This window comes from Chrysemys picta, chromosome 7, assembly GCF_011386835.1.
Source record: "Chrysemys picta bellii isolate R12L10 chromosome 7, ASM1138683v2, whole genome shotgun sequence".
Taxonomy (NCBI): Eukaryota; Metazoa; Chordata; order Testudines; family Emydidae; genus Chrysemys; species Chrysemys picta.
Window position 1 is genome coordinate 95,032,532 of NC_088797.1, and position 22,277 is coordinate 95,054,808.

At 42.6% G+C, this 22,277-nt stretch overlaps 1 protein-coding gene across 4 annotated transcripts in view; it reads right to left on the minus strand.

Annotated features, from left to right (window-relative positions):
- SLC16A12 (solute carrier family 16 member 12) overlaps positions 1-12,661 on the minus strand; it is a 76,596-nt gene extending 63,935 nt beyond the window's left edge. For 3 of the 4 annotated variants that reach the window (XM_024107278.3, XM_024107277.3, XM_065552052.1), the window contains exon 1: positions 9,686-12,657. The gene's annotated coding sequence lies outside the window, so the exon portion shown is untranslated. Of the gene's footprint in view, positions 1-9,685 lie in introns of all 4 variants that reach the window. The other variant, XM_042856834.2, reaches the window with a different exon arrangement.
- Positions 12,662-22,277: the final 9,616 nt, after the last annotated feature.

Here is a 22,277-nt window from a genome sequence, read left to right on the forward strand (position 1 = left end):
GGACTCAGATAGTGTTAAGAACCTGGGTTGATTAAGTACTAGTAATTTCCCCATGTATGACTATCAGGGTCACCCTTTTCTGTGTCTGCTTGCAATTAAATTTAATTAAATGTTAATTTTGATGTATTCTGTTCAAAGATCCAGGGTAGAATATGGAGGCATTTTTCTTTAGGATGCATTTTTAAGCTGCGCCAAGTGCACTTAGTTCTTATGGATAGGTCCACTTTCTAGCATTTCCATTAATTGTAATAGATAAATAATAGAATATTGCCCATGTGAGGATGCCTCCTTATTTCAGTGTGCATGGATAATGTGCTGTACTGCATAAATCTCTAAACATCATGGTAAGAGTACATGTATGAGTTGGACTGCTAGCATTGATTCTGAATGCTTACAGCCTGACTCAGAAACCACTGAACCCAATGGAAAGACTCCCATAGACTTCAATGGGCTTTGGACCCTAGATTCAAACTCTTGGAACAAAATGCTCAAATGCAAGCAGCCTTTCAATTATATAAAGAAGATAAACTGAGTTGCATGCTGAATACTGCAGGTGGATTTTTCAGATGAGATCTGGGCCCTCTCAGCTCTACATGGACATTAAAAATCCCATGGCACTTACTATATAGGACTATGAGCAAAATAGGGCCAACATTTTCCCTCCTCCGATGCTATTCAGTGTGCTGAGTGTTGTTCGGTAGCTGTCTTCCATCCCAGACCTGGCTCCCTGTCCGTGGTGCTGTATGTAATTTACAAAAAGCAAGCGCAACACTCCCATTGACTTCAGTGGTGCAGAAGCAGGACCGAGGAAAAGAGCTATGTTGTGTATTTATTACACAGCTTCCACAGAGCTTCTTCAGGGCCAAATCTTGGGCCCCATACCCAGCACAAGTAACTGCAGTATGTGCGCAGCAAGAGAAATTCTTCTCCCCAGGTCATGGAGCTGTTCTGCAGGGATACTGCAATCCAAAGGTGAGAGTAGCCCATTTGTCTTCCAGCCCTGACAACACATGCCCTACTTTCACCTGAACCCCATGTCCGGGTATCCAGGGTGCTCTTGTGGAGTGGGCTCTGCATTGCACAGGGGTGCTGCCTGGATACCTCTTTCCTTGTACTATGGAATCACCCCAATTCTGCTGCCAGGGGGTGCTCAGCCCAGGGCTGGATTTGTCACAAGCACAGAACTGATAGGGGGTCATTAAAAAAAATATATAAATACAACAGTTATATTTTCTGGTGAGGTTCAGATTATTCTGGTTTCTGGTCTTAAACTAAAACCCTGTGATGTTATCTTAGTATTAAAAGTCTTTCCGCATAGGGAACTCATGATTTAGTAGTAGAGTTAATACAATGTGTGAGAGCACCTCTGTTGGGCATTCAGCTTTTTAATACTGTATTGTGATGAAAACTTGATTACAGTTAGAGATGCTCTTCTTAGATTGGTCTGCCGCTCCAGAGACATGAGTTCTATTCCTGCCTCTACCACACACTTCCTGTGTATCTTTCAGAAAATGATTTAGACAGTGCCTGCACTCAGAGGAGCCGATTTTGTGATTTCCCCTGGGGGTGCTGGACTCCCGCTCCACCTCAGGCCCCAGACCCCACTCCTTCTCCCAAGCTCCCATCCCCACCCCGCCTCTTCCCACCCCATTCCACCCCTTTCCCATGCATCTTCCTGCTCCCGCTCCTCCCCCCCCCCAATGCCTTCTGTATGCCACTGAACAGCTGATCGCTGGGTGGGGAGGCACTGAGAGGGAGGGGGAGTAACTGATCGGTGGGACCCACCAGTGAGTGGGAGGCACGGGGAGAGGGGGAAAGGAGCTGATCCAAGGGGCTGCTGGTGGATGCTGAGTACGCACTATTTTATTTCTGTGAATGCTCAAACTCTGGAGCACACAGAGTCAGCGCCTATGCCTGCACTGGTCTTTATCCTCAATGGCAACAGTAATGGTGGTGATCTAGCCAATTGCTGCTATTTCATTTGTGTTGACAAGACACAGTTCTCTACTTCATACAATAGGGGTAATAATACTTTCCTACCTCTCTGAGGTGTTGTAAAGATACATTCAAATATGAAGGTGGTAAGCACCATAGAAAAACATATACATACATAAATACATAACCAAATAAATAAAGCAACAACATTACAGGGATTGGGACTACATGGACATTTTGTAATGCAACTACAGTCTGCTGCACTGGAAAATGACAATTTAACAAATCATGTAACTTGTTTACATCATGTGTATATATAGTGGTCAGTAATAGTAGGGGCTGAGATATGGCGGGCTAGAGTAATATACATGACTTCATTGAGTCATTCAGGAACTGAAAGAAATTCTCCATGCCAATAAGAATGTTGCAGGATCTTGTCCTACATTCATGTCTTTCTGACAGGTTTCCCCATGTTACTCATGGACATTTCTTTTTGCCCATGTACATTTCACTTGTTGCTACATGAGAAGTAGTACTTTGAGATATTACATGAAGCAGTTTATCAAACAATAATGGACATGGAATTCACTTTGATCCCTTACTGATCTCTATAAAATTTTCTGTTCATATCAAAGGAACACATTCATTTACCTGGAATACTTGGCTGTGAAGAAGTGCATTTCCAGGAATATAATCTTTTAGCTCTTGTTTAGATTTCTGTCCATGTGGGACAGAACATAAATCTTTCAAGTTTTTCAAACCCCTTCTGAAACCAGTGTGATGCAACACCTAACAAACAGAAACCATGATGCTAGAAATTGCCAGATGCGTGAGGCGAATGCTTTTGGAAAGTTTGGGAGGGCAATAAATGCTCGCAGTATATAATATCATTAGCTGTCTCACACAGATAAGTGTACATGAATGTTAATATTTCACCTACAGCAATTATTTGTGATAAACTCAAAGCAGCGCAGCACCACCTCCCTCTCCCTGCCCCATTAAACCTCCCCAGGCCAGGATTAAGTTTAGGCCAACATTTTAAAAAATGGCCACTGATTTCAGGTGTCTCCATTTTTGGATGCCCAGCTCTGACACCTTGAGACTACAGGCAGTCCTCGGACTTACGACACAATTGGTTCCTGAAAAGCACGTCTTAAGTCGAAACATGGTATCTCTGAACCGATTTTTCCATAGGAACAATGTTATAAATGGGGGACTGGTTCCTGAACCAAGGCCAGATACATTATTTTCAACAAAATAACCCAGATTTTTGTACTCAATCAATTATAAATGAGTAATTTAGCTACATTAATGTATTTATATTGTAAATAACAATTATATTGACATAAAAATTACATAAGCTAAAAATACATAAAAAAATATGGTACTGTACATTACCCCTACCTACAAATGATCTAAAAAGCATAGACAAATTTTAAAGTCTTAACATTTTTTTTTACATACCTTGTCTTCATCATTCCTGGGTGTTGCTGATCTTGTCATTTGATTTGTAGGTTAAGAAACCTACTGAAGGAATGAAGAATGGGACACCTTCTTCTGAGCTCATGACTAGGTCTAATTGGGTGAAGTTTTCAGGGGTTTTTGACGTGATTTGAAAGGACTTCTTTGAGATGACTTTGCTGGACTTTTTGAGGGGCTCTTGGCTGGAGTCTTCTCAGGAGTCTTGGCTGCAGGTTTTTCTGGCGCCTTGTCTGCTTTCTTAAAGAAAGTGTCCAAGGAAGTTTGGACAGATGGTCTCCTCTTTTCCTTGTAAATTTCTCTGTAGCAGCTGTACATGTTGGATATGCCCCTATTCACAGATGCACTGTGTTCAATGTTGGGGTCATGTTCCTCAAACAGGGACATGGCAGCTTCCAAATATTGAAATGCCTCAGCCAACACTTCTGATGTCAAGACTTTACGGGGAGGAGTCTCTTCACCAATGGATGCATCGTCTTCTTGCTCTGCCACTTTCAGCTGTTCCAATTCAATGAGGTCCTCATTAGTTAATTTTTCAGAATGTGATGCCAGCAATGCATCAACATCCTCTGGTGCAACATCTAAGCTGAGTTCTTTGCCCATTTCAACAACATTTTGGTCACCTCTTCAACAGTGTCTGTAAAGCCTTGGAAGTCAGACACAAACTCAGGACACAATTTTCCCCAAACACCATTGAAATTTGATTGTTTAACTTCATTCCATGCCTCACCAATGTTCTTAACTGCATGGTAAATGTTGAAGACCTTCCAGAATTCCTTACGAGTTGGTCCACCTTCCTTCTCAGTTGTCCTGATAGTCTGGGTAAATGTGCTCCTAAGATAGTAGGCCTTGAAGGATGCAATTACCCCCTGGTCCATGGGTTGCAACAATGAGGTGGTGTTCAAGGGCAGAAACACCACTCTGATGTCAGGCTGCATGTCATCAAGGATGGTTGGATGACCAGAAGCATTGTCGAGGATTAACAATGCTTTAAATGCAAGACTGTTTTTGTTGCAATAATCCCTGATACTTGACACAAAATGATGATTAAACCAATCCTCAAAAATGTTCTTATTAACCCATGCCTTAGGACTGGATTTCCATATCACTGGGAGAAATGTCTTGGAATATCCCTTGAAAGCCCTGCGGTTTTCTAAATGGTACACAAGCTGCAAAAGTTTAAGTTTAAAGTCACCTGCAGCACTTGCACCAAGAAAAAGAGCGAGCCTATCTTTAGCAGCTTTGTACCCTGGCATGGATTTCTCTTCTTTGGCAATGTAGGTTCTCAATGGCATTTTTTTCCAAAGGAGACCAGTTTTGTCAACATTAAAAACTTGCCAAGCACAATACCCACCCTCTTAATGATCTCAGCCAATGTCTCAGGAAAAGCACAAGCTGCCTCCTCATCAGCACTGGCAGCTTCACCTGAGCCCTTGATGTTATGCAAATTGGCCCTGTCTTTAAAACACACAAACCATCCCCTACTTGCATTACATGGATTTTGATCCTCCAGCCAAACGATTAACAGTTTCTCAACTTGAGCAATAAGTCCAACACGCTGCTTAGTTATCACAGTTGATTGCATAGGAACTGAGCCCTTAACATGTTCTTGAATTCTTTCCTTGTCTTTCGGGATGGTCACAATAGTCGTTCAGGAGCTATCCAAAGCTCTACCGATTTCAGTTGGCGTCTCACCTTTTCTGAACCTCTTAATTATTTCCATTTTTGTTTTCATAGTAACTGTTCTAAGTTTCTTAGAAGAAGAAGAAGAAACATCAGATTTATTCTTTTCTGCCATTATTATGGGAAAATAAACACAACATGATAAGAAGAAGTTTGGAAACACAAAGATTCACCACATAAAAATGGCATCGGAAGAGCAACTGAGCGTCTTGAGTCAGGTAGATGGGCGGCGCAGAACGTCAATGCGCACGTATGAACGTATTAACTTGTTCGCTGGTATGGCGTTGTGTCGGATCGAGCATCGTAAATTCAAAACCGACGTCAGGTGTCAATTTATAAACGTCATCAGTGTTGTTCATCGTAACTCAAACATCGTCAAATCAAGGACTGCCTGTAGTTTTCACAGTTGCTGAGCACCACAACTCCATTTGAAATCAATGAGTGTTTGGGTCCTCAGCATCTCTGAAAGTCAGCCTCAAGCTCTCAGGCAGGGCATCCATAAATAGAATTCCCTATCTGCATCTATAACCCAAACCTGGACACCTTTGGAACATGCAATTCTTAACTCCTTACATTCAAGACCAGCAAGGAAAGGCTCTTATGACCAAATCATGTAGTCTTTCTCAGCTATTTATTGGACATCAGTGGGAGATCAGAAGATAGTCTAAATCCAACACCAGAATACACTGCAGCCTCAAAAATACATAAATGCAACTTCAGTTCCATTAGATACATTTAGATAAAATGTCCAGGGGTTTATCTGAAAACAAAAAATAGAAAAATAAAGTTTAAGGAAGAAATGTCCACAGTATAGAATTAATTAAGATGACAATTATTTGTGCTAGCTGAAATCTTGGTTAGAGGGAAAAAAAGAAATATGAGAAATTAACAAGAGCTTAATATTTACCCTCCCATAGCTGTTGTGGGATTAGAAATCACCGCATGTCTCTTCACAGACCATTTTACATACATCTCAGCACCACTTTCCTGCATCTCTGATAGAGTTACCGGTTAGAGCCTTTTAGATCGGGTAGGCTAAATATAGGCATATCAATTTTTAATATTAGTTTAACAAAAATATCCATTTCCATTCAGTAATTACCAGCTTACATACTTTAAAATTGGATATGAGAAAGTACAGAAGTGATCTCTTATTCTTTTCACTCGGTGCTAGCCTGAATACCAAAAAGCCTGAAAGGGAAAATCCTCCAGGCATTGTCAACACTGGGAAAATGCATCGTGTTAGAAACTGTGTTAACTAACATGATGTTAGACACTGTTGCACTTTCCTTGGATACTTAGGGCCTGATCATGTCAAGTGCTGACCACCTCCTGTGAAGTAAGTCCAAGAGCTGCTCATCACCTTTCAAGACTGGCGCCTTAAAGAACAACTCCAGTTCATGGGTTTCCAACCAGTTAACCCCAGATTAAAGGCTAGATAGAGCCCATTTCCATGATCAGGTTGAGGTGTTGCCAGGGCCGGCGCTTCCATTTAGGCGACCTAGGCGTTCACCTAGGGCACCAGGATTTGGGGGGGGTGGCATTTTGCCGCCCTCGGTGGCAATTCGGCAGCGAGGGGTCCTTCCGCGCTCCCGGTCTTCGGTGGCAATTCTACGGCGGGTCCTTCGCTTGCTCCGGGACCCGCCGCTGAAGTGCCCCAAAGACCAAGAGCATGGAAGGACCCCCCCGCCGCAGAATTGCCAACGACGACTGGGAGCGCGGAAGGACCCCTGCCTAGTGCGCCAAAAACCCTGGCGCCGCTCCTGGGTGTTGCTTTGTACTATTGAAGGCTGGCAGCCTCAGGGACACTGCCGCTGCTTTTTGCTCTTCCTTAGGGCAGTCTGTGACATGGCTTGGCATGTTCTTCCACACACATGGAATTAATAGTTCATACTGTATAAAAAATAACACAACACTACAGATACAAGACAAGATTCTGCCTGGCTCTTACAGAGCGGGGGCTGCGAGGAGAGGGCAAGGACCTCTCCCCCTTCACCTGGACTTTACAAACATGAGGCAAAATTGCAGTTCCACTGCTGAGGACAAAAAAGGCCTGCTCCTTCCCTACTCCCTAGTGGGTGTGCAATACCCAACTTGGGGGGGGGGAGAGAGATGGAGGTGAAGCCATGCCCTCTCCGCACTCCACACCAGCTCACAAAGCTGGCGGTGTTGTGAAGTACATTAATTTCATTTCACAGATGGGGAAACTGAGGCTCTTGAACTCCCTCGGTCTCTGGTTTTCCATCTGTAAAATGCCGATAATACTAATTACCAACCTTCCTCTGAAAAGTACCCACCAACTGGCCTGCTTGCACGGAGCAAAGCTGCCACTCTCAATGTGGGAGGCGGTGTGCACAAAAGACAATCTCACAATGAACATTCAGGGACTAGCTACCAGATTGCCACCCATTAATAAAAGATCTACATTTCAAGTGAAGGGGGATCATACAAAATGAACTGGCAAAAGAAATGGCATACTGTTTCCTAAACAACCTTTTCACTCAGCTCTGGGAAAGCAAAGATGGATGGGGGAGTGTCTGAAAGACTCACCCTTCTCTTTTCTCAGCATTTTACCGGCATGAATAACTAAAATCCGGGGTAATGATGCCATCTAGTGGTAAAAGTGGCACACAGCTGGAGCACTGAACATCAGACATATCACCGTGGTTTTATGTGAAGAGGAGGAGAAAGAAGAGGTTTAGATGTCATAGTTCCATCCATGGAAAAATGTTATAAAAACCAAGAGCTAGTAGGTCAGCATGAATCAATGTTTCCATTCGTATCAACAATTTTTCATACAGTTTTTCCACTGCACAAGCATGTAAGAGAATGATTCCACACAAACCCACCTATGTAATTTTGGAGACAGCCCTGAAAAACATGAGATGTTAATCTTATGCTGGAGAGGGTCCCCCCTTCTTTCAGCTTTTGGTGAAAGAGGACTTGCAATTGCTCCCATCTGGGTCTGTGTAAGGCATCCTGCCCAATTCTTGGATGACATGTACCAGTCACCATCTATACACCTGAAGCCTAAAGCCTTCTCTTGGTGAAGAATGTTCAGTGTGGTCTTGTCTCTTGCTGGTATATGAACTATATCCTCTAGCTGCTGTAAGAACGTGCATTGCATGCAGGGAATGGATGGATCTGGAAACTAGTGACTGAGGCGACTCCTTCATTGGTAGGTTACTGGGTCAAGCCAAGCCTGAATAGGTTGTTATGGAATGAAGAGCATTTCTCTGTGGTGGTTGTTTATTGTCCTTTATAAAAAAAGAGTGGGTAGATTTCTGTCCATTTCCTAGTGGGCAAGTGTCCACATCACTATCCTGACCACCACACCTGGCAGTCTTGTTCGCAGGCTAAGCAGAAACGTCAAGGTCTGAAAAGGAACAGGAACAAAACTAGGCTCTTTCCTTCAAAAAGCAGGCTGAGGCAAATGAGCAGGCTGGTGAGGGGGAGCTTGCTCTTCCCTACTTGTTTTGTGGATAAAGGGGTTTCAGCCTCTGGATCTGTCTCCAACACTAACATAAGAACAGCCATACTGGGTCAGACCATCTAACCCAGTACTCTGTCTTCCAACAGTGGCCACTGCCAGATGCTTCAGAGAGAATAAATAGAACAGGCACTTGTGAAGTGATCCATCCACTGTCTTCCACTCCCAGCTTCTGGCAAACAGAGGCTAAGAACACTCAGAGCACAGTGTTGCACACCTGCCCATCTTAGCTAATAGCCATTGCTAGACGTATCCTCCATGAACTTATCTAGTTCTTTTTTGAACTCTGTTATAGTTTTGGCCTTCACAACATCCCCTGGCATCCAGTTCCACAGGTTGACTGTGCGTTGTGTGAAGAAATACTTCCTTATGTTTGTTTTAAACATGCTGCCTATTATTTTCATTGGGTGACCCCTGGTTCTTGTGTTATATGAAGAGGTAAAAAACACTTCCTTGTTCACTTTCTTCACACCAGTCACCATTTTATAGATCTCTATCATATCCTGGGTCTGACGAAGTGGGTATTCACCCACAAAAGCTTATGCTCCAATACATCTGTTAGTCTTAAAGGTGCCACAGGACTCTCTGTTGCTTTTTACAGAACCAGACTAACACGGCTACCCCTCTGATACTATCATATTCTGTTAGTCATCTCTTTTCAAAGCTGAAAAGTCCCAGTGTTACCAACTTCACAGCTGATGAAGCCATTTATTATATAATGTCCTCACACAACTACCCCCCCACACACACACACTGTGATGTCAGGAGGGATCCTTCTTGCCCCCCGCCTAGTAAAGGATGTAATAACTGAAGATGTGAGGTTGATAGACTACAGGGAAAAGGCACATGAGACATAAATAGAATAAACATTTTTAAAATGTCACCACCACTGTATTGTAAGAGAGAAAGCTATTTAGATTTGTCCAGGAAAGTACAATCTCTTTGCATATCTGCTTTGTAACAAACTTTTGTCTGGAAGATTACTTCTCAATGACTTAGTAATAGAGCAGAGATGTTAAATAAATAATGTTAGAGATTCAAAAACTCTGCCTGGGAAAAGGTGAATAATACTCACTGAAAGAAAGAAAATCAACTTACATTTATGTTTCTTCACCCAGATCAAAGTCCAAACCCAAAAGGATCGTCTTTAGAGAAAAGGGAACTTTTTAAACATAGTTCCAGCTCTGACAATGGAGAAAAATCATGGTAAAACACCACAGGGAACTATGGATGTCCATTAACTCCTGCCTATCTGAAAATGAGGAATGCAATCTGTCAAGTGAGATGATGTCAATGCCTGGGTCCTGGGGCTCTCACAAAGAACAAGCCTTAGCCTCCCCAGCATAGTCCCTCCCTACTCAAACCTTAAAGAGGCTGATCATGCATTGAAGAGTTGTCAATGCTGTGCAAGGGTAGACAGCAACAGCAATGCCTGCTGGAGAAATGATACCAGTTATCTCCAGTACTTGAAGGAACAGAGGGATCTTTTATACCTGCAGCTGGTGGCTGGGATAGAAAAGGAAATGATGAGAAACATAGAGATCAAGGCTAGAATCCTCATCTCTGTTTTCTGTGTCTGATGAATATTTCAGGATTATTCGTCATTGTGATTTTTTTTTTTTTTTTGGTGAAAGCTGTAAACTAACTCAGGAGACTTCAGCTAAACTTTAACCTATCTGAATTCTGAGCTGTCTGCTGTAGCCAAGAGCAAATATGCTGAACTCTAGCTGAGTAACAGCATGATCCTTTTCAAAATGCCTTATCTTCTTAGAATAACACAGATTTGTTTACTTAGTCAAATACACTTGAGTTGAGGCTGCTCTAAAAGCTAACAGGATTCCAGTAACTGATACTGGCATTTCTATTAAATATATTCTTTATCAAAACTCCTTTTGCCATCTAGTTAGAATGATGGAGGGTCCCGTTTTTATTCAGCTCCAGTAATTTTATTTCCATTTTATCTGAGACTTTAATTTCCAAACTGAGCCCAAAGAGAGAGCAAGAAACAGCCTTTTCCTTTGGAGAAATTATTCTATGTTTCCCCAGCATTTCTGTTGCTCTAACAGTACTAGACCAGCCGTGCCCCGTTACGAATACACTCATACATTTAATAAAATGAGTTACAGGGGAAACAGTGAGATGCCAGCTTGAGGATATGTCTACATCTGGAATACTAGCAAAGAGTGCAACCAGCAGGGGAGACCAAGGAGTAGTTAAGTCTGCTTTATAGACTGGCCACCAGTTGGCAGGCATGACACCGTAACTCAGGTCAAAGGCCTGAACTATTTCCTCTAACTGTTGGAAGAAGATAGGAATGAGAGAGAGGAGAGAGTTTAGATTGGAGAGTTGTCCACTGGCTTGATGAACTAAACCTTCTCATCCTCACTGTATTTTATATGCTCACTTTCTACCAAGTCCAGCATCTGCACTCTGAGGTTTTAGGGGCCGGGACCAGTCTATTTGGTCTCTGTGCAGTCTAGCACATTGGTGGATGCTAAAAAACAACAAATAGTGATGCATATCAAATAGCCAATCAAAACACACCATGTTTTGGCCTGTTGCTTAAATGATGTAGTGCAGGGGTAGGCAACCTATGGCATGCATGCCAAATGCTGCATGCAAGCTGATTTTCAGTGGCACTCACACTGCCCGGGTCCTGGCACCAGTCCGGGGTGCTCTGCATTTTAATTTAATTTTAAATGAAGCTTCTTAAACATTTTAAAAACCTTATTTACTTTACATACAACAATAGTTTAGTTATATATTATAGACTTATAGAAAGAGACCTTCTAAAAATATTAAAATGTATTACTGGCACGCGAAACCTTAAATTAGAGTGAATAAATGAAGACTCGGCACATCACTTCTGAAAGGTTGCCGACCCCTGATGTAGTGTATTGTTGACACCATTATTGCAACCACCAAGTAATTACTCCCATGCTAACCAATCTGCATTTTGAATTTCCCAATGTGCTGGATCCCTTTTCTTTTGCTCAATGCACCCCCCTTGCTGCTGTGAGAACAGGAATGAATAGGATATAGGTAGTATTTCTACCTGGGGGAAGTTCCATTCAGCCAAAGGTGTAAAACAAAATTGTGTGTGTCACTGAAAAAGTTATCCTGAAGACTCGCTCTACAAACAGAAATTATCTAATGAATTAAGGCTTTATCCAGCACCCACTGAAATCTCCCATTGACTTCAATGGACATTAGATCTGACTCTAATACATATTTGTAGAATTCTCCCATTATGCAGTATGGATGCCACATCTACTCCATTTAGTGCCATGTAAACATTCCAGCAGGGCAAACATTACTAAAATCAGATTTGCTTCCAAGTTTGAAAATTGTGACGTGATGAACTTGGAAAGACACAAGAGTCAGGAAACATCTTTATCTCAGACCATTGTGGAAACAAAACAAGCAAAAAGGCGTAAGAGTTCAGGCTAGGGAGTGACATGTTGCTTTGGGATGATGGGTGTCAAATGTGGCTTTTTGTTTTCTCTCCTTTGTTGCTTTAAATCACAACTTTAACTCGATTTATTGTTTTTTAAATGGTATTTAGAAAGAAAACACCATGTGAAAACAAAAGACGTCTCCTTTCGACTAACTGCTGCACACTGGTGCCCATTAAGGATGTGCCATATGCCCAGGCCCTCTGGAGTTTAGCTCAGTGGAAGCAATGGTGTAGGAGCAGGATTTTATAATTGTACTATGAGAATTAATGTATGATTTGATTTCATCCTGTCAGCCATCCTTTTTGAATAGCAGAAAGGAATGACAGACCAGAACAATCCTTATGACTGATTATGGTCACCTTTTTGTTTTAGGATAAGTTATAATGTCTACTATGGTTTCCTATATGTATTACAAATTAGGCACTCTAATTAAATATACATTTCTTTGTTTTAAGGTTTTAGTAAGTAAGAGACAGGATCTTGTATTGTATCTATGTTAAGGATATTAGAGGAACATTGAGGGCCTGAAGCCCCAGTGTGAATTGTTTTAGTTATAAGATTTAGCAAGACTTGATTTACAATGTATTCTGCTGAATATAAAATACTGCTGTCTGTATACCTTTGAAGGTTTCTGTAAGAGATTGTTTGTGTGAATGAGGTGATAAGGTGTGAAAGTCATCACAAATGTCCAGATAGTCCAGAAAAAGTGAGAGACTTGGAAAGACCAGGAGACAATCAGAAAACATCCATTGTATCCAATCCTAAACATGCAGGGCTGGTGCAACCTATTAGGCGACCTAGGCGGTTGCCTAGGGCACTAGCATTTGGGGGGCAGCATTTTCTTCGGCGGCGACCATGGCAGCCAGATCTTTGACCGCCCCAGTCATCGTTGGCATTTAGGCGGAGGGAGCTGGGGCAGGGGGCGCGGGGAGGGCTGCCTGCAGCAAGTAAGGGGGCGGGCGGCACGCAGGGGAACTCCCCGTCTCAGCTCACCTCTGCTCCGCCTCCTCCTCTGAGCATGCCGCCCCGCTCTGCTTCTCTCCCTCCAAGGCTTGCAGCGCCAAACAGCTGATTGGCGCAGCAAACCTGGGAGGCAGGAGAAGTGGAGCAGCGACGGTGTGCTCGGGGAGGAGGTGGAGCAGATGTGAGCTGGGGTGGGGAGCTGCTGTACGGCTCCCCGGGTGGGGGGAGGAGCTGCCATGGGGGGGGGGGATTGCTCAGGACGGGGGGGGTGGGGAGCTGCCTCAGGGCTCAGGGAGGGGGCGGAGCAGAGGTGAGCTGGGTTGGGGAGCTGCTGCACAGCTCCCCGGGCCGGGAGGGGTGGGGAGCTGCCGCGGGGGGCACCTCAGGGCGGAGGGGAGGGTGGGGAGCTGCCCTGGGAGGGCGCCTCAGGGCAGAGAGGGGGTGGGGAGCTGTTGCGGGGCTTGGGGAAGGGGGAAGGCGCAAGGTGGAAGTTTCGCCTAGGGCGCGAAACATCCTTGCACCGGCCCTGTAAACATGTTAGCAGCATTGATGACCTCAGAGGTGAGCAGGCAACCCCGAAGGCGAGACAACAAATAGGAGATAACGATGGGAAGCCTGACAATAACCATCAAATGATAACACCATTTAAGGACTAATGATTATAGGATGACATTGCAAAACGCATGGACTCAAATGGGAATTTACAACTATAAAGCTGGGGTGTTTTGCCATGGAACTCTGGGTTCAGTCCTGCAAAGCCTTAGAGCATCGGATCGCGACCAACAAGAGCCCAGCTCCTCACTCGTGCTTAATCTAACTGGCCATTAGATTGACTCGAGCTATAACAGACTGGTAACTATAAACATCAACTGGCAGGACTCTCTCTCTGTCTCTGTGTGTGTGTGTGACTGAAAAGCATGAGCATAACAATGGGCAGCTGACCCAGCCATGCAACCAGCTTCCAAGGACAACTGTATGTAACAGAACGAACTACTAGTGGCCAGCAAAAAAGAACTGAAAGTCTCGGTCAATATGATGTAATTGTGCCTGATGTCAAAAACCATTTGGGGGTTCTACACCCCTTGCTGCTTCTCCTGTGTACTGTGAATAAGCAATGTGAGGGAGGTAACTACTGATGATATAAAGGACACACCCACATATGGAAAAAACAAGCTTTTAAATAAATATTACTACAAAAGTAATATGAAAAAGAAAAATAATTTTCTTTTACTGTAAATGGAAATTAGCTTAACTTTCTATTGACACACATAGGGGCTGATTTCAAGCCCACTGAAATCTATAGGAGTCTTCTGTGACACTCTGAACCTCAAAGTAGCACCCTAGATCCCCATATTCACCACTGTAATATGATTACAATGTGTTTTGTACAAAGTATGCCTTGTGAGGTATCACGTAAGAAGTCTTGATTTGTTGCACATTACTACCCTGTTGAATTTTGAGTTACCATTGTATCTGAAGTTATGAAGTATTTCTGTGTGTGTGAGACTGAAATATGTTGTGAAGTTGGGAGATGCCCACAGCCAGCCTTTCAGTGGCAATAAAGGAGCATCTAGTAAAACAGATTTACATCGGGACTAGCTAGACAGGTGTTGATAAGAAGAATCCACTACCCCAGAAATTCCTCAGAGAGGGCACGTACCCAATGAGGGCTGCCTAATCCCCACCTCACAGCAAGGATCTTTCTAGCAGCTGGAAGAAAATATAAAAGAGATACAGTGACATCATCACTGGGCCTCTCACCTCCCTGGAAGATCATCTGGAAGACAAAGACTCTAAATTAAGGAGATTGGTCCCAGGCTGGGAAAGGAATCCAGCCTGTGTATTAAGAGCTGTAAACTGCCTGGAACATCTAGTGCGGTGAGAAACTGCTTGATTCAAATCCTGCTTAGTTTGTAGAATTTAGACTAAACATTTTTTTTTATTTCTTATGTAACCAACTGTGATCTCTCTGCCTTCTATTTATAATCTCTTAAAATCTGTCTTTCTGTAGTTAATAAATCTATTTTCTGTTTTACCTAAAACAGTGTGGGTTTGGTGGAAGTGCTTGGGGAATCTCAGCTCAGGTTAACAAAGACTTGCATGTCCACTACCCTTTGTCAGAGTGGTGAACTAATTAATTAGCTTGCACAATCCAAGGGAGTCTTGAGCAGCCTAAGGTGGTATATTTCTGGAGTGCAAGGCTTGGGGCTGGGTGATTGGCTGGTGTCCCTCTCTGTATTATTCATGAGTGGCTTAGGTTGTGTGTCCCCAGATGCTGATGGCTAAGTGATCACAGCGCCTGAAGGGGGTTGCTGTTTGTCACTGGCATAGCTTTGTGAGACACCACCCAGGCTGGAGACTTAAGGGGGCACAGCAGTCCCACAGTTCCAGTCTGTATGCCAGTATCAGATCCCATCACATCTTCCCATTGACCTAAGTGGGAATTGGATTAAGACTATACTCAGCAGAGAGATAAGATTTCTTCTTTCCCCTGCCCTATCAACAGAGTTTTTGTATATGTAGGTGTTGCTCAAATTCTGCATTATGGGATGGGATATAACCCATATAAGAACTACCTTCTCTTGGAACCAAGTGCTTTATGGCCTACTGTTTGTCTGCAGAATTACTGTGTGAACGCTAAATCAATCAGTTATAGACTAGTAAACCAAATCCATTCCTAGTGTAACTCCATCAGCCTCAAAGATGTGGTTGGTCCTTGTGTGCATTGCTTGATTTATAGAGGAAAAAATTCGAGTCTATTCCCATCCCATACAAAATATGGCTCACCTCCAGTTCAGTGATTCTCAGTACTCTTGCTCCCCGCACTTGGGCCCTGAGCCATGGTGAGCCCAGATACCCTCCTCACACATACCAAACACCCCACCTCCCCTTAGCTTTTTTCCCCTATAGGAAAGTACAAAAAATACATAAATATTTTTTTTTAAATGAGGAGAACAGAATCAATTAATAAAACAATTCTACCCCTACAGCTGTCTCTCATGTCTGGCTCTCCCTTTCCCTTCCATTCCTCTAGACTTTTCTTTTTCTCTCCTTCTGTTGCCCACTGTCCTCTTTACACCGTATCTCATTCCTGTGTATTTCTCTTCCTTTTATTTTTTTATCCCTTCCTTCCCCACGTGCTCTCTCACTTTTCCTACCCAATTCCTGGCTTCCTCCATTTTTTGCCTCGATATTCTCTTCTATTACCCCGACCCCCATCTCTCCCTTTTTCCTCCTTGGCTCATGTTGTTCCCAACTCTACCTCTCTCCCTCCCCTATATTAACTACCTAGTTCTTTTCCCCATGGTCCTCACATCTTTCCCTCCTGTCCTATTTCTTTTTCCAGACCCCTCTCGCTTTAGGATGGACTGGCCTCTATTCCAGTGTCGTCTGGGACATGGGCGTGGGTTCTGCAGACCACCTCTTGGTGTCTCTTCTCAGACTGGGCTCATGAACATGGATTTTGCTAAAGGGCCATCAGACCACTCCTGTTACACCCAGTGCCAGGGCACCTCTCTCATGCTCCCCTTGCTAGTTCCAACCACTGAAAGTTAGAAATTATTTGATTACATTTTACATCTTTAAATATATATTATGTACAGCTCCTCTAGCTCTCATCTACTGCTGTGGAGGTAGGGGCAAATGTCTGGCATAGTTTCTACAGTTTGTATTATCTTGTTTTTCCTCTGGATACAAAGGCTCTTTGCATGTTTAAAAGACATCCCCTAAATGAGGGACCAACCACTCTGAAATAGGAACAATCACACATGTTTATTCTGTCACCAGTTCAACCCCACATGGTTTTCCTCTCCAAAAATGCAATTATGTCCTGCCAAAAATCACTTGTGACTATCCTCATGACGATCTCAAAGGAACATGAATGCTGAGAAGACTAACAACTGGAATAGCCTTGCCAAAGTTGGAGCATCAAATATATACTGTATTACTATCCTACAAGAAATCATATGTACTTCCATCTAAATTGAAACCTGTGTATTCTTCTCATAAGGAGCAGATTTTAGTTAAAAAAACAACAACCAAAAACTTTACTCTTTGTACCTTCCCCCTTCACAGCCAACAATAACTTCTACCTAATATTATATTCAGAGGTCTTTATTATTGAAACTACACTTCAGATTATCTATCTCCATATGAAGTGATGAGGCACAGACTTGACCTTCCTTAAAAAGGCTATTAATCAGATGAGAAAAAACAAAGCACCGATTGTTATCTTTTAAAATGGCCATTATAAAGTGGGGGCCACATTGGTTGGTGTTTCTCTAGAGAGTAAGGATGGGATTAGAAGAAACAGAATATGCCCCGAAGTAAAACTAGAGGATCTCACCCATGTTGCTCATTTTACAGATGAATTATTGCCTTAGGGCAGTGAGAGACTCTTTAGCAGATATCAGAGAGGAAGGCTAAGGTGATCAACACAGCCTGGTTTTGTATGGATGTCCCAGGAATTAGTACTGAAATGGTGCTTTGAACATGTTTTAACAATCTGCAAACCAGGTGATCTCCCTCACCTGACAGTCTACTTCCTCAGGATGTCACGAGGAGTTGGGAACCCTGTATTCGGACCCCTGTAACAACTCCTCCCCACTGTTGCAATGGAGTGTAGAATGCTTAGGATCCCAGTTTCTACTGGATGTAGCTGAGCCCAAAGGTAGGGCAGGGAATATGTTTTGATACATTTGTATAGCATCTAGCACAATAGGGCCCTGATCCTGTAATATCAACAAATAATTAAATTATATGTTCTAAGAGATTCAGGTCTGTTGGTGATGCTCTCACACTGGTGAACACTGCACCAATATTTTGGAGAGAGACAAGGTGGGTGAGGTAATATCTTTTATTGGACCAACTTCTATGGTCTCTCTCACCAGCAGAAGTTGGTCCAATAAAAGATATTACCTCACCCACCCCAGTCTAATATCCTGGGACCGACAGGGCTACAACGTTGTATCCAAATATTTTACCATAAAAATAATGCAATCTGCACTTAATTATTTGCATACGCATGACACCAAAAAATAATGTTAAGGCATTAAAAATCAGGCCAATCCTAGAATAAGACAGTGACTCACATTGTTAACATCATATTCGAGATTACTATGTAGATTTCAAGATGACAAAAGAACTATAGGGACTGTTTTGGCCTTTGGCAACATATATATTTTTACTTATCTTCTTATTCGAGCCTCCTTTTATTACTTCTTGCTCTTTATTTTTCTTCCTTTTTCTATTTGTTGATCAACCCAATTTTACTAATATTTTTGCTAAAAATATTAAACCTCTCTTATATTGTGATGCAGCTTTGACTGTCGTGATTTGTTATACATTTCCTTTAAAAAAAATCTCAGAGATCAAAATTAACTAGAAAAGGGGTTACAGCCATGCAAACAAACAGGTATGCAGAGAATATTAAAAACATTTAATCACTGTAGCAGGGAACATATTATGCCCTTTAAGTTTCAGGTTCAGAATACATACTGAATTTTAAAATAGAGCCTTATTTTGTGCTTTTCCCTATCAGTTGAGACCAGCAGAGACACATGAGCTTACAGCCCCCCAGAATATATATATATATTATAGGGGCTGTTGTATATAATGGCTGGGGTTGGGTTATTTTCAGAGAGGATTTCCAACTCGGGAATTCACTTCCCTTCTTGCACTGACAGTCTGAATTTGTTGACCTTCCTGGAATGTTGCAAGGTCTATTGATGCAAGTGCTTTCTCCTCAAGAGCCTTTTTTTATTTGTGGATTAGGCAGTTTTTTTCCACCTTTTTTTTACATTGTTAATTTACATTATGTTTCTAAAATTGTATTCTTCTTGCACCAGTCACGAGAAAAATGAAAATACAATACATTAAGTAAAGTACACATTAAGCAAAGTGATGGATGTTCTCATGTCAAACAATCACCTGTTAGGAAAAGACAAGGGGAGTAGAGAAAAGAGGACAGAACAGATTTGTGTCTGTAACAATGTAAACAAAATGTGTAATATCTTTGCTATGCAGAGCACAGCCAGTGACTTCTATCAGAATTTGCATTGCTGATATTATGGGTCCCTCTACTGTTACTATAGCAGTTGCAACCACCTAACATATTTGAGCTCATTTGTGGTTAATAACAGCATCAAAAGATAGTTTGTAATGGTTCTGCATATGACAATTTTGAGAAGGAAAACAACTAAAATACACTAGGATGCTGTATGCAGTTTATAAATACTGATAAATTACTGAGTTTCTTTGTAAAGAGAATAGAAAATGTTAAACAGAATTCTAATTAAAAATAGACCATTTTCTCATGATTTCTGTCACATTAAAGCCAAGGTCAACATTAGCTCTAAAGGGTTATAGTATTATTTGTCTTGTATCAGCAAGTCTAGAAATACCTCTATATGGTCCTTATCCCCACAGTATCTAAGCAGTAGCCAAGAAACACCTCTGACACTAACCTATTTCTTCTACTTGCCAGCTTGAGACATGCAGGAACCGGGAAAGCTGACAGGTTCTGAGCAAGAAGAGCGCACAGGACAAGATGGCCAGAGAAAGTTTGAAGTAGAAGAACAAGAGATGATAGATAGTACTAAAATCCTCTGGCAGAACAACTCCTCATAGGGCAATAACCCATGGTTTTACTAGAGCTGTAGTGAATGTTCCAGATGGGAGAGGTGATCCTAGTTTCCCAGCCAGAAGAGTCCATTTCACAGGCTGCTGCCAAATGGAACCAACACAGGTTGGAGGACATGGTGGGGATTTGTTGCTCACCTGAACTCTAATGAGCTCTCTCATCTCTTCTCCTTGTCTTTTTCTCTGTAGGAGAAACATTAGAAGAGCCAAACGGGTTGTGTAGGCTCCATGGCTCAAGGCAGAAGTGGATCAGAAACAAGTAATTGTACTGATGGGATGACTGACATTGGTTTGCCTTTGGCTTTCCCATAGTAGCACACAAGAATAGTAAGAATAGGGGAAAAAAGAATAGACAAATGACAACAGGATTTACACTTCATACATCTGAAGCATGATGTTTGAAAATAAGTAAGGCTAAGATTTAGTCATGGGTATTTTTAATAAAAGTCACAGACAGGTCACAGGCAATAAACAAAAATTCATAGCCTGTGACTAAATCTTAGCTGCTCTGGAGGACCCTGGGGGGTGGGGAGGCGCTGCTCTGGGAGTCCCGGTGGGCCTACGGCTGACCCCTGCTCTGGCAGTGGGGGCTGACTGCCTTTGGGACTGTTGCTGCTTCGAGGCTGCCCCTGGGGCCAGCTGCACCAGCCGCTGCTTGAGTGGCCCCAGGGCCACCCCAGCAGAGGCCAGTGTGGCTGGCCCTAGGGCCAGCTGCTCGGGTGGCTCTGGGGTCAGCTGCACCAGCCGCTGTGGAAGTCACAGAGGTCCCAGAAAGTCAAGGAATCAGTGACTTCCATGACCCATATTACAGACTCACAGCCTTAAAAGTAAGTCATTAAGGAAAGAAACTGCGGCAGGTCTCAAATACAGTTGTGCTCTACACTGTAGCACACAGAACTGAGTGTTGTCCTGTCACCTGTAATGCATGCAGGGCTTACTATTATAGCTTCAAATCAAAAGCACATAAAGACTTTTCTCCTGGGAGTAACAAATATCTTTAAGTGCTTGCTATGTTCAGTAAGTCTTTTGCCTGAAAGTTAGGTACAATTGTGACGTTGCAGTCTATATGATTTTATAAAAAATTGATAATGAGTGAATATAATGTAACTGGAATATGCTTCATGCAAAAGGTCTCTTGTAAGGTATCATTACAAAATTATCTACTGAGTGTGATCATCCTATTTGTATAAATGTACCACTCTTGTGTTTGAAACTAGAAATATAACTCTGAGGGCCTACTGTAATTATGCAAAGTGTGGGCCATTAATGGTGGCTTGGAATCTTGATGACTCCCATTAACCAGGACAATTGTCTGCAGATGGGTGTGTTTTACCTGTAAGTCTTCCTGTATACGTATGTGCTGGCAAGTGGGCAATGAAGTCTTGCAGTGACATGTGATCATTTCACCTGAACTGGAATCCATCTTTAATCTGGTGTCTTTCCATTGAGAAGGAGGGGGTGGAAACCCAAAGAGGGACAAAGGATTCAGACCTTATGCAAAAGATATATAAAGGGGTGGAACTGAAGAGCCATCATGAAGAATCCCCTAGCTACCACCTGAGCTGGAACAAGAGCTGTACCAGGGGAAAGAATTGTGCCGAGGCCTGGAAGGTGTCCAGTCTGAGGAAAAAACTTACTGAAGCATCTCTAAGGGTGAAATTATCTGTATTCAGATTGATTAGACATAGATTTGCACATTTTATTTTATTTTGCTTGGTGACTTACTTTATTCCGTCTGTTACTACTTGGAACCACTTAAATCCTACTTTCTTTATTTAATAAAATCACTTTTTACTTATTAATTAACTCAAGAGTATGTATTAATACCTGGGGGAGCAAACAGCTGTGCACATCTCTCTATCAGTGTTATAGAGGGTGAACAATTTATGAGTTTACCCTGTATAAGCTTTATACAGGATAAAACGGATTTATTTGGGTTTAGACCCCTTTGGGAGTTGGGCATCTGAGTGTTAGAGACAAGCACACTTCTGTTAGCTGCTTTCAGGTAAACCTGCAGCTTTAGGGCAAGTAATTCAGACTCTGGGTCTTCGCTGGAGCAGACGGGAGTGTCTGGCTCAGCAAGACAGGGTGCTGGGGCCCCGAGCTGGCAGGGAAGGCAGGGATAGAAGTAGTCTTGGCACATCGGGTGGCAGCTCCCAAGGAGATTTCTGTGATCCAACCCGTCACAACAATACGCTAGTATTTTTAAAATCTACTCCAGATAAAGGATAGCTCTTCAGTGTTTGACTTCTTTATGCTGCTTAGAGAAGTCCAAAAAATTGTCTGCCATACAAACTATAATTCTCCTGAATCAGTGTGACTGTGGAAGATCTTCCCTCCTGAGCACAGCTTACATGTCCAAGCTCACAGCTCCAGCCATTTTCTGGTATTTGTGGAAATACTTGCATGTATGATTCTGCATGTGCAAATTTACCCTCTGAACATTCTTGGCACTGAAGCTTGAAAAGTAAACCTGGTATGTCCATTATAATTGCTGCCTTTTTAAAAATTCAGGAGGCATGCAATGTTTGAAATAGCCAACACTAAGACCTGGTTGACGAAGCTACATTGCTCAGGGCTATGAAAAATTCCACGTACCGTGCAATGTAGTTAGGTCAACCTACCCACAC